Raw genomic sequence first — 11,339 nt, forward strand, 5'->3', positions numbered from 1 at the left:
TCGGCTTAGACATTTATTAATTTAGAAGCTAGTAATTCATAGAAACTAATGTGTGACAAGAGCTAGCGCTAATCTAAATAAGAATGCAGCAAGCTGTCCATCTTTCACTCTCGCATTTAGATTTTCCTTGTAATTACCGTCAAGATATTTTAAACCTTCATGCCAGAAATTCTGTTCATTCTGTCATAAAGAAGCTCAAAAGAATTGTGCACATTTAGGCCTTACCCATGTCTAATAATAAATGGCTGTGCAAACAGAGACAGACCTTGAACACTGAGGCTATTGATATTAGGGCATGTTTTAAAAAATGTTAGCTGATAATACTTGTGTTTAGAAACCTTAAAATCAATCATACTTCATTTGCCAATCTATAACCTCTATTTATTGATTGGTAAATGAAATGAACACGAAGTACTGAGAAATATTAGAAAAAGGAAGGTATGGACACATTCTCTCTCTCTCACACACACACAGAAAGAGAGAGAGAGAGAGAGAGAGAGAGAGAGAGAGAGAGAGAGAGAGAGAGAGAGAGAGAGAGAGAGAGAGAGAGAGAGAGAGGGAGAGAGAGAACCTTGAACCCTGAGGCTATTGAGTATCAAGGGTTCAATAAGGGCATGTACCAAAAAAAAATGAGTGGCTGAAAAACCCTAAAATCCATCATTATTTCATCATTGTAACCATGAAACCTCTTGCTTTCTCAGAAAGAGAGGAAAAGATAGATAGGGACCACGAACCCTGGAACATTGAGGCCAGTGAGGTTATATTAATAGCCGCTGTGCAGAAGTACTAAGAGAGTCAGGTTACAGGAGCAGCCTTTACCCTCCACCCTCCCTACTTCCTCCTTCTGCCTTAAAGAGGTACAAAACATACAATCACTTTAAGGCTCTTGGACAAATGCATGACTGGGTCTGTGTTTCAGAGAATACTACTGCATTTCAAAATATTAAAGATACTTTAAAGATAGTTTTCATTTACACAATGGCAAAGCAGGTAGGCCATTTGGTGAATTTCTTGTTCAGGGTGTATTCCCACATGCTGCTGTGATCCGGCTCATACTAATGCTAAGGCTTAACAACGTGTCCTAACTGCAGGAAATGGATCTTTAGGGTCATGCTGTAGACATGTAATGTCTAGCAACAATGCCACATAATATCACACAACTATCTGCCCCCAATCCCACACATTATTTTAAAAAATTCAGTGATTTATTCTAAACGATGTGTGTTGGGTCTCATAAAGCTTCATATGTCCTCACAATTCAATTCAATTGAAATTTTGTTATGTAGCGATTTTAACAATGGACATTGTCTCAAAGCAGCTTCACAGAACATAAGAAACATAATACAAGAAATTTAATATTATACGAACATTAATATAATACAAAAATTCATATTAGACCTCTATATATATATATTAGTCACTGAGGTGACACAGGCGGCTGTGGTGAGGATAAACTCTCTTAGATGGAAGAGGAAGAAACCTTGAGAGGAACCAGACTCAAAGGGAAACTCATACTTATTTGGGTTTGATTATAAGACAGTAGAAGGTGTTATTACAGCACATAAGGTCCTCATAAGCTCATGTTCATTATATCTGCCGTCAGTAAGCATGTACTGTAATTACATTAAATCTGTACAGATTTTGTTTAATGTTAGATATGTTTTGAAGTTTAAAAAAGGGATGGAAAAAGGGAAAATTCTAGCTAAGGCACAAATACATTAGGATCACCACACATACTGACTATCCACTGACAATCAAAAATTGTTTAGAAAAAGTCGTGTTTTTAGCTTAACAGTGTTTTTCGAAACATGTATTTGAATTGCTGGATATTTATGCAAAAGAGTTTGACCACAGGTATGTATCAGGACTGAGATGCTGCTGTGCTTCAACAAAAAAAGGCGGTTAGAGTGTCAGTTTATACATTCAGATAACACAAAGAAAGGCCATAGTCATTTACATCTGTGTGTATTGAATCTGGTGGGTTGCTTGTGTTGTGCTGCAGGACACTTGTGTAGTGTTCCTTCAAAGGTGGGCTTGACATGAATTAAAATAATCCCACAGCTTTAATATAGAATTCCATTTTGCATTTTAGCCTAATAACTTCCATGTAAAAGTAGTTTCACTTGAAAGGGAATGTTTCACTGGAAAATATATACAGTATTGGCTGGTTGACTACATTCAGGAAACAGGGAAATGTATTTATTATTTAATATACATAAAATAATGTCGAGTTTTAATTTTTGAGTATATTAAATACATTAATGTGCATATTCATATATAATAAGTATATAAGGTAAATATATATTAAGTCAGTAGATTGTAGACTGAATAGTTTCCTTTTTAAAACAGCTTGTGTCGTTTTGGATCGAATGAGTCTGTAAATTCTTCACTTTATGTTTATGTTATTCAAGAGGTAGCTGAATACTGCAGCTGAACAACAGACGTTGTAATTAAAAAATAAATAAAAGTACTTATGAGAACATCTGGAAATCACATCTGTTCCCACTACAAAGCAATTACTATAAACACAAGCAGGTACTGTAAAGTGAGAGTGGTACATTATGTCACTGGTGAAACAAAGAACAAACACAATTTTCGATGGGCACAACACTACCTGATGCTTTACGTTCTGTCTAGGTTTTTCTATCTATGTTTTCTTTTGCTTTAGCCTAAGCACCTGAGGGTGGGAGGGAAGCAGAGACGGAATAAGGGAGGGAAGGAGGGAGGAGAGGAGGGAGGCGAGAACGTCGCCATGTGACTGTGAGTTCACATGCAGCAGGAGGTAAACGTGTCAGTGTAACACAGTCTGAGGCCAGAGCAGTTACGTAAAATCTAGAAACTGTGCCAAGGGCAGAGCTGTGGAGGAAAAAAACACAACAGGAATGTCAGAAGGCTGCATTGCTGGATTGGCCAGTTTTTGTTTTTAAATTGCTTTGTGACTATATTATTTCATTAACCTGTAATTCAATTATTCTTCTGAAAAGATTGTGTTGGTAATAATCATGTCACAACCTGAGTATCGCTGCTTGTAATAGTATATCTGTTGCCATTTACCATGAGTAATGCGTTTTAGCTTATCAGATAAAAGCGTCCGGCTTTAAGCTGCTATAATGTCAGGTCTGCCTTTATTCATTTTGCTTTTACAGTCAGCAGCCAGACTTTAGTTATTGGTTTGTCACAGGTAACAACCTAGAAAAAATAATTCTGCTTTAACTCTGTTCAACAATGCAAACTATTTAATCTGGCAATTTGTTTCAGCTGACATCTAAAGTTATCTTTTTATAACAGGTTTCGATACAGTATACTTTTGTTTGTATGTTTATTTGTTTTTGTGTTTGTTTTTGTTGTCTACAGTAATGTGATTTTTTTCAAGAGAAACTGTTCAGAATTACAGAAATACAACTGACATTTTTAGTATTTTTCTTGGTTATATTTGTTAAAATGTCCTAGACATTTTTTCAGAATGTTAAGAAATGAGAATTTAGAAGATATTGATGAAGAAGATAAAGATGAAAAAGATAAAGTTCCACGTACGTCTGGTTTTATGTTGAGAATGGGGTCAATCTAGGATTTGAGAATTAACAGAAGGGAACCTCCGAAACAGACAGGGGGCTTCCACACCACAACAAGCAAAGAGAAGTCATGACCTCAACCTGTTATCTAGCCAAAGCACACAGCTTCCCATGAAGCACTGGGACCATAGTAATTAGAGATGACACAGTCAGAAAACATTAGAAAACCTTTTATGTTTTTTTATTTAACATAAGGGCTTGCACACAGAAGAAAATATTGTCAACAGAAAAATTATTGCAATGGAAGAGTCATCATAATTTTCCTAAAAGTAAGAGAGAGAACGAAAGAGAGAGAGAGAGAGAGAGAGAGAGAGAGAGAGAGAGAGAGAGAGAGAGAGAGAGAGAGAGAGAGAGAGAGAGAGAGAGAGAGAGAGAGAGACTTTTTTTGTTGTGGTTTTTTTAACAAAGATTTTTGATCGATCCACTTTGTTGTTTTTGCCGCTCCTTTTGTTGTTGTTCTTTCATATACTGTAAGTGATAGCAGAAAGCATGATGGTCCATGATTTACTGTTAAGGACGTAGAGACAGAAATCACTGGTGAAACTCTGGCCTGGATGAACAGCAGCTGTTTAGAAAAAGGAAAGTACATTGTTATGTTCATTCTTAAAGATCATGTGGTGGAAAAGAGAGCGAGAGAGCACAACGTGAAAATGGAATCTGTGTCCTCCTCAAGCCATGTGCTAGCAGGAAGCGTGTGAGAGTAAAGTAATCAGCTACATTTTGTGAGTCACGCATGCACTAGGACATGTAAGGGGTCAAGAAGCTTCTGGCAGCAGCCATGCACTATGTGCCTCACATGCACACTCTCATCTAATCACATCACATGCACAAGCTGCAACTGAACACAACACGTTCCTCTGTAAAGGAAGGAACGAAGAAGGGATTAGCAAGAATTATTTTCATTATTTAGTGTCATTACATAGAGTCAAATTAGGCAAATATCAAATATTTTTATTATATCATAAGTGTTAATGATTCATCACCAAACCTGCTAGATATGTATTCATCCACGGAGGGTGTGGTTGTTGTTTTGTTTTTTGTTTTTTTGCATAGACAAGTTAGCTACTTAAATCTGTACAATCAATACAATACAGAAGGAGAGACCTTTTTTAAATCATAATGTTATTGCAGTAGTCAGAATTTCCAAAATATTAACTTCTGATCTCAGTAACTTGGCATCTCAGGTCATAACATGCTTGTTGGTGCCAGCCAGATTAGCTGGTTCTGATCTCCTGGGATTTGAACATAATTTTAGACAGAACGGTTTAAAAAGCATGAGTCCTACATCCAGAAACACCTTGTTAATGAGAGACGTCAGAGCAGAATGGCTCGACTTGTTTGAGCTGATAAGAAATCTGTGGTAACTCAAATAACCACTCATCACAACTGTGGTGAGCAGAAAAGCATCTCAGAACACACATTTTGGACCTTGAAGCCAATGAACTAAAACAGCAGAAAACCACATCAAGTTCAAGAAGAGGAATCTGAGGCTACAGTGAGAATTGATATGTAAATAATGTGATAAATACATTTTATGGTATTTTAAATCTAAAATTAAAACGATTGCAACTTAATTAGCAGACCAGCAAATAGTAATTGACTCTTTAGCTCTGCTGGAAAACATCTAATAGTGACATGTTTCACAAATAGATGGATCAACTGAGAAAACTCTTTCAGGTGAATGTTGAGACGGTTATATGAGACGTATGTTTTTTATTTTTTTTCTGTCTTTTTGTTATTTTTTGCTATATACTTCTGCATTTAATTTAAAACGAAGAAAGAAGAACAATCAGTGGTTCAGAAAAAATGGCAATATGCTGTTTATTGGAGCCAAAAAAGTTATTGGTGAGTCAAACCAGATGATCTGACTCACTAAAGAAATGATGATTTTTCCATCACTAACACTTAACGCATGTCCTGATTGGGCGAATGTTGGTGGTCCACATAATATGTTGTTTTGTTCTTTCTTTTTTTTTTTTACAGAGTCTGTGACCCAGCATTAGCCAAAGTTTTTTCGTTTTCTCTACCTCTAGCCTACTTACAGAAGGTATTAAGAAGAAAGTAAAAAGTAAACAAGAAGTGCATTTTTATTTTTTAAATTGAATTGAAATTTAAAATGTTTGTTTCCAGGTAAAAATGTTTCCCTTTTTCATTGTTCTTTTATTTCAGTGCCGTGACAGCAAGTGAACGGATGTAAGATTAAATCTCAAGATCACCAAAGAACCACTTAAATCGTATCACACGTGTAGGTCACTTAGGATATAAATCTATATTAGTATAGACAACTATTTATTGTAGCTGGGGTTTTCCCTGCAACCTTTTACATTTTCAGAGATGTGTCATGCAGGAGGAATTCAATTTGGATCATCTCCAGTCACTGTGACACATTTGTTCTTCTTTAAACCAACAATGAGGTCTTTTGTGTTATTGGCATTTAGGACCAAACTGATGCTGTTCTAATATCCTCCTGAAACCTGGCAGGGAAAAAAAAACAGTTTTTATATTTAAAGGGGTTTTTTGTTTGTTTGGTTTTGATGTTGAAGTTCATTCAAATAACATTTGGTGTGACTAAGTAATTTGTGTATTTGTGTAAGGTTTCATGATTGGTATTCAAGGATGTTCTTCTGACTGGAAACCTATTTATCATTTGTTACACTTTTTAAGGGCATTTTTTCTTTCCACACATTGTTGCTTTGTTTGCCTCCACCGTCTTTGGCAAAGACAGAGCTTTATATTTTCCGAGACTCTCTTTGGTCTGTGACTCAACAGGACTCTTCCTTCCTTGCCTTGTTGACTTCTAACACCCGATGTTTGATCAATCATTTCTTCATCTTGAAATCATAATCCTGCTTTATCTTTACACATTTCTCAAAGTCATGGTGATCTTAGTTAAATCCAGCTGTTAGAGGAAATCGGGTCCAAAAAAAAAAGGATCAATGTACAGAGTGTATATTTTCTTGTACAGCTTGATGTCCCTCAATATTTTCTAGCATCTGTCTTCTTCCCCAGTCAAATGATATGCACTGTAAACTAATTGCCATCTATAATTGCTTGTTCTGTCTGAATGGGTGTGTGAGTATGTGAGATTGTGCCCCTTGTGCATCGAGTCCTCTGGAATAAACTCCAGGTTCTCTGTGACTCTGTGTATGGTAAATGATACAGAAAATAAAAGGATGGATAGCTGAATTCATAGACTTTATTTTCTGCAGTTGAAACTATAAAAAGGCTTAGCATTTTAAAAAATGTCCAGGTAAATAAATTAGAATCTCCTTGTATAATCCACTGTAATAAATAAATGAACCTCAGAACACTAGATATTACAGTTTATGACTGACACAAAACTGAACACAACTGATCTATTTCTTTTTATCTTCTTGTGCTGCTAGCTAGCCATCTTTATCTGCATTTCCTAACAACTCAATATCTGAGTTCCTCTCAACAATTCTGAGCAAAATATCTTTCTTCTGAATTCAGAGCAAAAGCAAGCTGAAAAACAGAAGGTCTTGTCTATATGTCCACTACTCAAGACTAAATGTGTTTACAGATGTAAATTTACCATTTGCTAAAACGTTTTTTAAAATTGTAGTTAACATTCTTATTTTTGTAGTTAACATTCTAACATATCTACATAAATACGATCATTTACTCTGTTGCTGCCGTAAACCTTGGAAATGGCAGGCATATTAAAGACATCTCAGGATGTCTACTAAACAACAGAATTTAGCATGATTTTATGTGAATCTTGTCATAAAGATCTTAGAGACCTATCCAAATAATTCTGATAATTATTGCTGTTGCAAGTCCATAAATTATTCTGATGTCAGCAGCTAAAATGTCAACAAAAACAAAATGTCTTCTGAACCAGAATGGTTTAATAACCTTTTTCTAGAGCAGTTTTTGTCTGACTAGAAATGTTGTGTGAATGATGTTGTAAGAACTTTGTGAAGCAAACACTATTACACCATTACACCATATTTTAAAGATATTGCATTAACAACCTTCCAGCCTGAATTTCTTATTCAAAAGTATTAGCGAGTGTTCTGTTACTCTATTAGCTGTGAATGTAGTTAAGTTACACACAAGAGATATAATTTATTTTCAGACCAAGCCACTTTTAACACTTCAGGTCTTTTGGAGAATTTCTGCTTCCTGCCAGTATAGAGTAAAAGCGATGTGAATGCCAGCAAGTCTTTGAAGCCTAAAAATATCTGGATGTACTGCTCATTTACCTGATTGATCTGGACACTGATTTCATGCCCTATAACAATACTGTCTATTATATAAATGCTGGATTTAAACACAATTAGCTGAGAGTAATGATCTATGCCACTCTGAATGAACCTCACATACTCATACTGTAGATCATTAGAACACACATGTGTTGAATTAGCTAGATACATGAATCAGAATTGCTCATTTGTACATCTTTGCTTATTATTTGTACTGTAGCTGTGTTTGCCCATGGTACACACACAGGTTTGTGAAAGTTTCTGTGTGGAATATTTTGTAAGGAGGAAACCTTACTTATCTATCTCAGTTCCTATATGATGTGTGATATAACTCACTTCACACACCCTCTTACACACTTATATTGCAGCTTAACTGTTTACAGCTGCTTCTGTTATCCATAATCTTGCACTTTACTTATACAGTACATGCTTTTTGGTCATATTTATATCGTCTATATTTACACCTCTGGTCAGAAGCGAACTGTATCTCACTGTCGTTGTATGTGTACAGTGCATAAAGAAAATAACACTGAATCTGATATCTTTATATGATCTGATCTGATATGTACTATGAAATCTAAAAGCATAAGTTGTACAGGCATATTCACACGTTCACAAAAGAGGAAGCTGATCTTATTCAGAGGGAGTGTTACATTTAGTATGTGAGTGAGAGTGTGTGCAGTATTTCGAAATTTAGTGTGAAATATGTAACAGCAATATGTGTGGTGCTGATGTGTGTGTGTGTGTGTGTGTGTGTGTGTGTGTGTGTGTGTGTGTGTGTGTGTGTGTGTGTGTGTGTGGTAATTAATATTTGCGTGTGTGATAAAGTGCAAATTTAATAGGGCAGCATAACAGGATATTTAAGCAAAGCTATCTACTCAGTGTAATTGCATGGTTTACTGACACCCAATTATGTATAGGTTTTCGTACACACACACACACACACACCTCTGAAAAAGGGCTGGTATAAAACTTTCCACGGATTGCAGGGGAGGATCATAAATATCTGGAACCAATACACGTATAATGACTTCCTACAGTAGCAATACAGCAATAATGTGGAAATCATACTAAAATGCTACTATGCCTTATAAACTCCACGTGGGTGCTCTGCCTAGTGGTGAGTAATGATCAAGGAACCTGAATGTAATGCTGCCTCTGAAAAGTCCCAGTAAAGACATATTCAACAGTAAAGGAGGGCCTCTTAATCAGTGGATGATAGTTTGTCTGTGAAGGAACAAAGACAGTACTGTTAACAGCTCTGACTTCTAAACCCTCGACTTCTGAACTCAATCCCTATGAATGTCTTCAGGTGTAACTATATTTAACTATGCTCCAGATCCACTTTTAGAATATGCAAACTTTGGAATGATTTATAGTCTCTCCAGACTAGAGGGTATGTGAATGAACTTGTTAGCCTGACTCGGGCGTTGGCTGTTAAGTGGTTGCCCATTCAGGGCCTCTCATTGCTGGAAGGTCGCAGCTGGCTCTGAGCCGAGGCTGAAAATCCCACTGACCTGCCAGAAAATGAGACAGACCTTTCCACCCAGACACACTGATCACTGTGGAATGTGTGTCTCTTTATATCTCCTTTTCTCTTTCCCAGCACTGTTATGCTTCCTCATCTGTGCTCTTTAAAGCACAATGTTTTTTATATTCTTTTGACTATTAGAACTAATAAAGAAATGCATGTAGGTTGAACACATTAGTAACATAATTGTTGTAAGCCTGACCCAAAAAGCAGTTGAAAAAAGCTTACACACCCATCATGTCAGTCATGTTACAAACATGACCCCATTCTTCTTCTCAGAAAAGTGAACATGGCTCCTGTATCAGCACACATGTCTCAAGTTGCTGATGTTGTTTGTTGTTGCTGTAAGAGAAAGGTAATAAAAGGAAGAAGTAGGTAAAGGTAATTAAGGTAATTCATTTTGCATAATTTTTAATTGTAAACTTATTTTGCATAATTAATAAATAACTAGTAGAATGAGAAAAACAGTGCTAGTTAACTAGTTTTCCAGATTTGCTAGCAAAGGATGATCCAGGTTAAAATCTGTGTTTAACTTTATAATTAACAGGCAGTTAGAATGAGTTAAAGAAACGCTAGCAATTCATGTGACTAGGAACAACATAGGATCAGCTATAGAAGCCAAGCTAGGGCAAGTTTAGAAAACTAGAGACTCTGAACTACAGACAGTTTATTTCATACGTTTATGGACAATGCTGTAGTATAATTCAAAGGCTTGTTCTAACTAATGCACCTTTAATTGTTCAAGATAAGGCATGTGAAGTAAACGTTTGCTGTTTTGTTGTATTCATGTCTTTAATCTATGCAGAAGTTAACACAACAAAGAATCAGAAAAAAAACACAACCTAAACACAAGGGACACAATAACCTGGAGATTTTCATCAAGAGACTGAGGACCACACAGGGAACAGTCAAGCGTAAGAGTCAATGTTCATGCTGCCCCCTTGTGATCCTTTAGAGCAAACTCAGCCTACAAATTAGCTACACGTTTTCACTTTAGTTCATTCATATGTTATTCATTCTCCTCAAAGACCAGGCCACAGAAATAAATAAAAGCATCATTGTCTGTGCTAAATTGTCATTCTCACCAGATCATAAGTGTGTTTAAAAGATGCAGGTATCATTCTGCACAGCTGGAAGGGCAAAAATGGCATGGCTTTCCTTAATGATGGATACATTAGCCCCCACAAAAAGACCCACCCACACACACACACACACACACACACACACACACACACACACACACACACACACACACACACACACACACACAAAAACACAGATATGCATACATAATATATGAGCGCATGTCATAGGGATCCTGTTTCTTCCTCAGAACTGCTGACATGGACCATTACACACACCAGTGTCTACGCTTCAATGTCCCAGCACGTGACCTGCAGTCCACAAAAAAAAATGTAGTCACTGAAACAGTGTCATATTTAAGATATTAGTCTATGAGTCTATGTAGCCTTAGCTCCAACTCCACTAAACAACTGATTAATGAAGCTTCAGTATGGTTCAAAATATTAAACAAGTTGAATAGGCTATAGAGAAACACAAAAAGGATTAGATGTTTAGAAGGCTTTTCAGTGCAAATAACATGTCCTTCCAAAGGTGTATTGCATGACTGGTAGATTACTTGAATGACTGGTAGCCTGTTGTTACTTGCATGTTCCTGTTTACCATCCTAAGGCATTCTTGTTATTGTTGTTGTTGTTGTTGTTGTTGTTGTTGTTGTTATACACTGGATCCACTACAGTTCGCGTACTGCCAGAACCGCTCTACTGAGGACGTCATTGCTCATCTTCTCCACACCACGATGAGCCACCTGGACTGTAGAAAAGGGAATTATGTAAAAATGTTGTTTGTGGACTACAGTTCAGCGTTTAACACCATAATTCCCTCAACGCTCACCTCTAAGTTGGTGGTCCTGGGGCTCAGCCTGCCGCTCTGTCAGTGGATCTCCAACTTCCTGACAGACAGACCACAAGCTGTACGAGTGGGCAT

The sequence above is a fragment of the Tachysurus fulvidraco genome, chromosome 15 (assembly GCF_022655615.1).
Source record: "Tachysurus fulvidraco isolate hzauxx_2018 chromosome 15, HZAU_PFXX_2.0, whole genome shotgun sequence".
Lineage (NCBI taxonomy): Eukaryota > Metazoa > Chordata > Actinopteri > Siluriformes > Bagridae > Tachysurus > Tachysurus fulvidraco.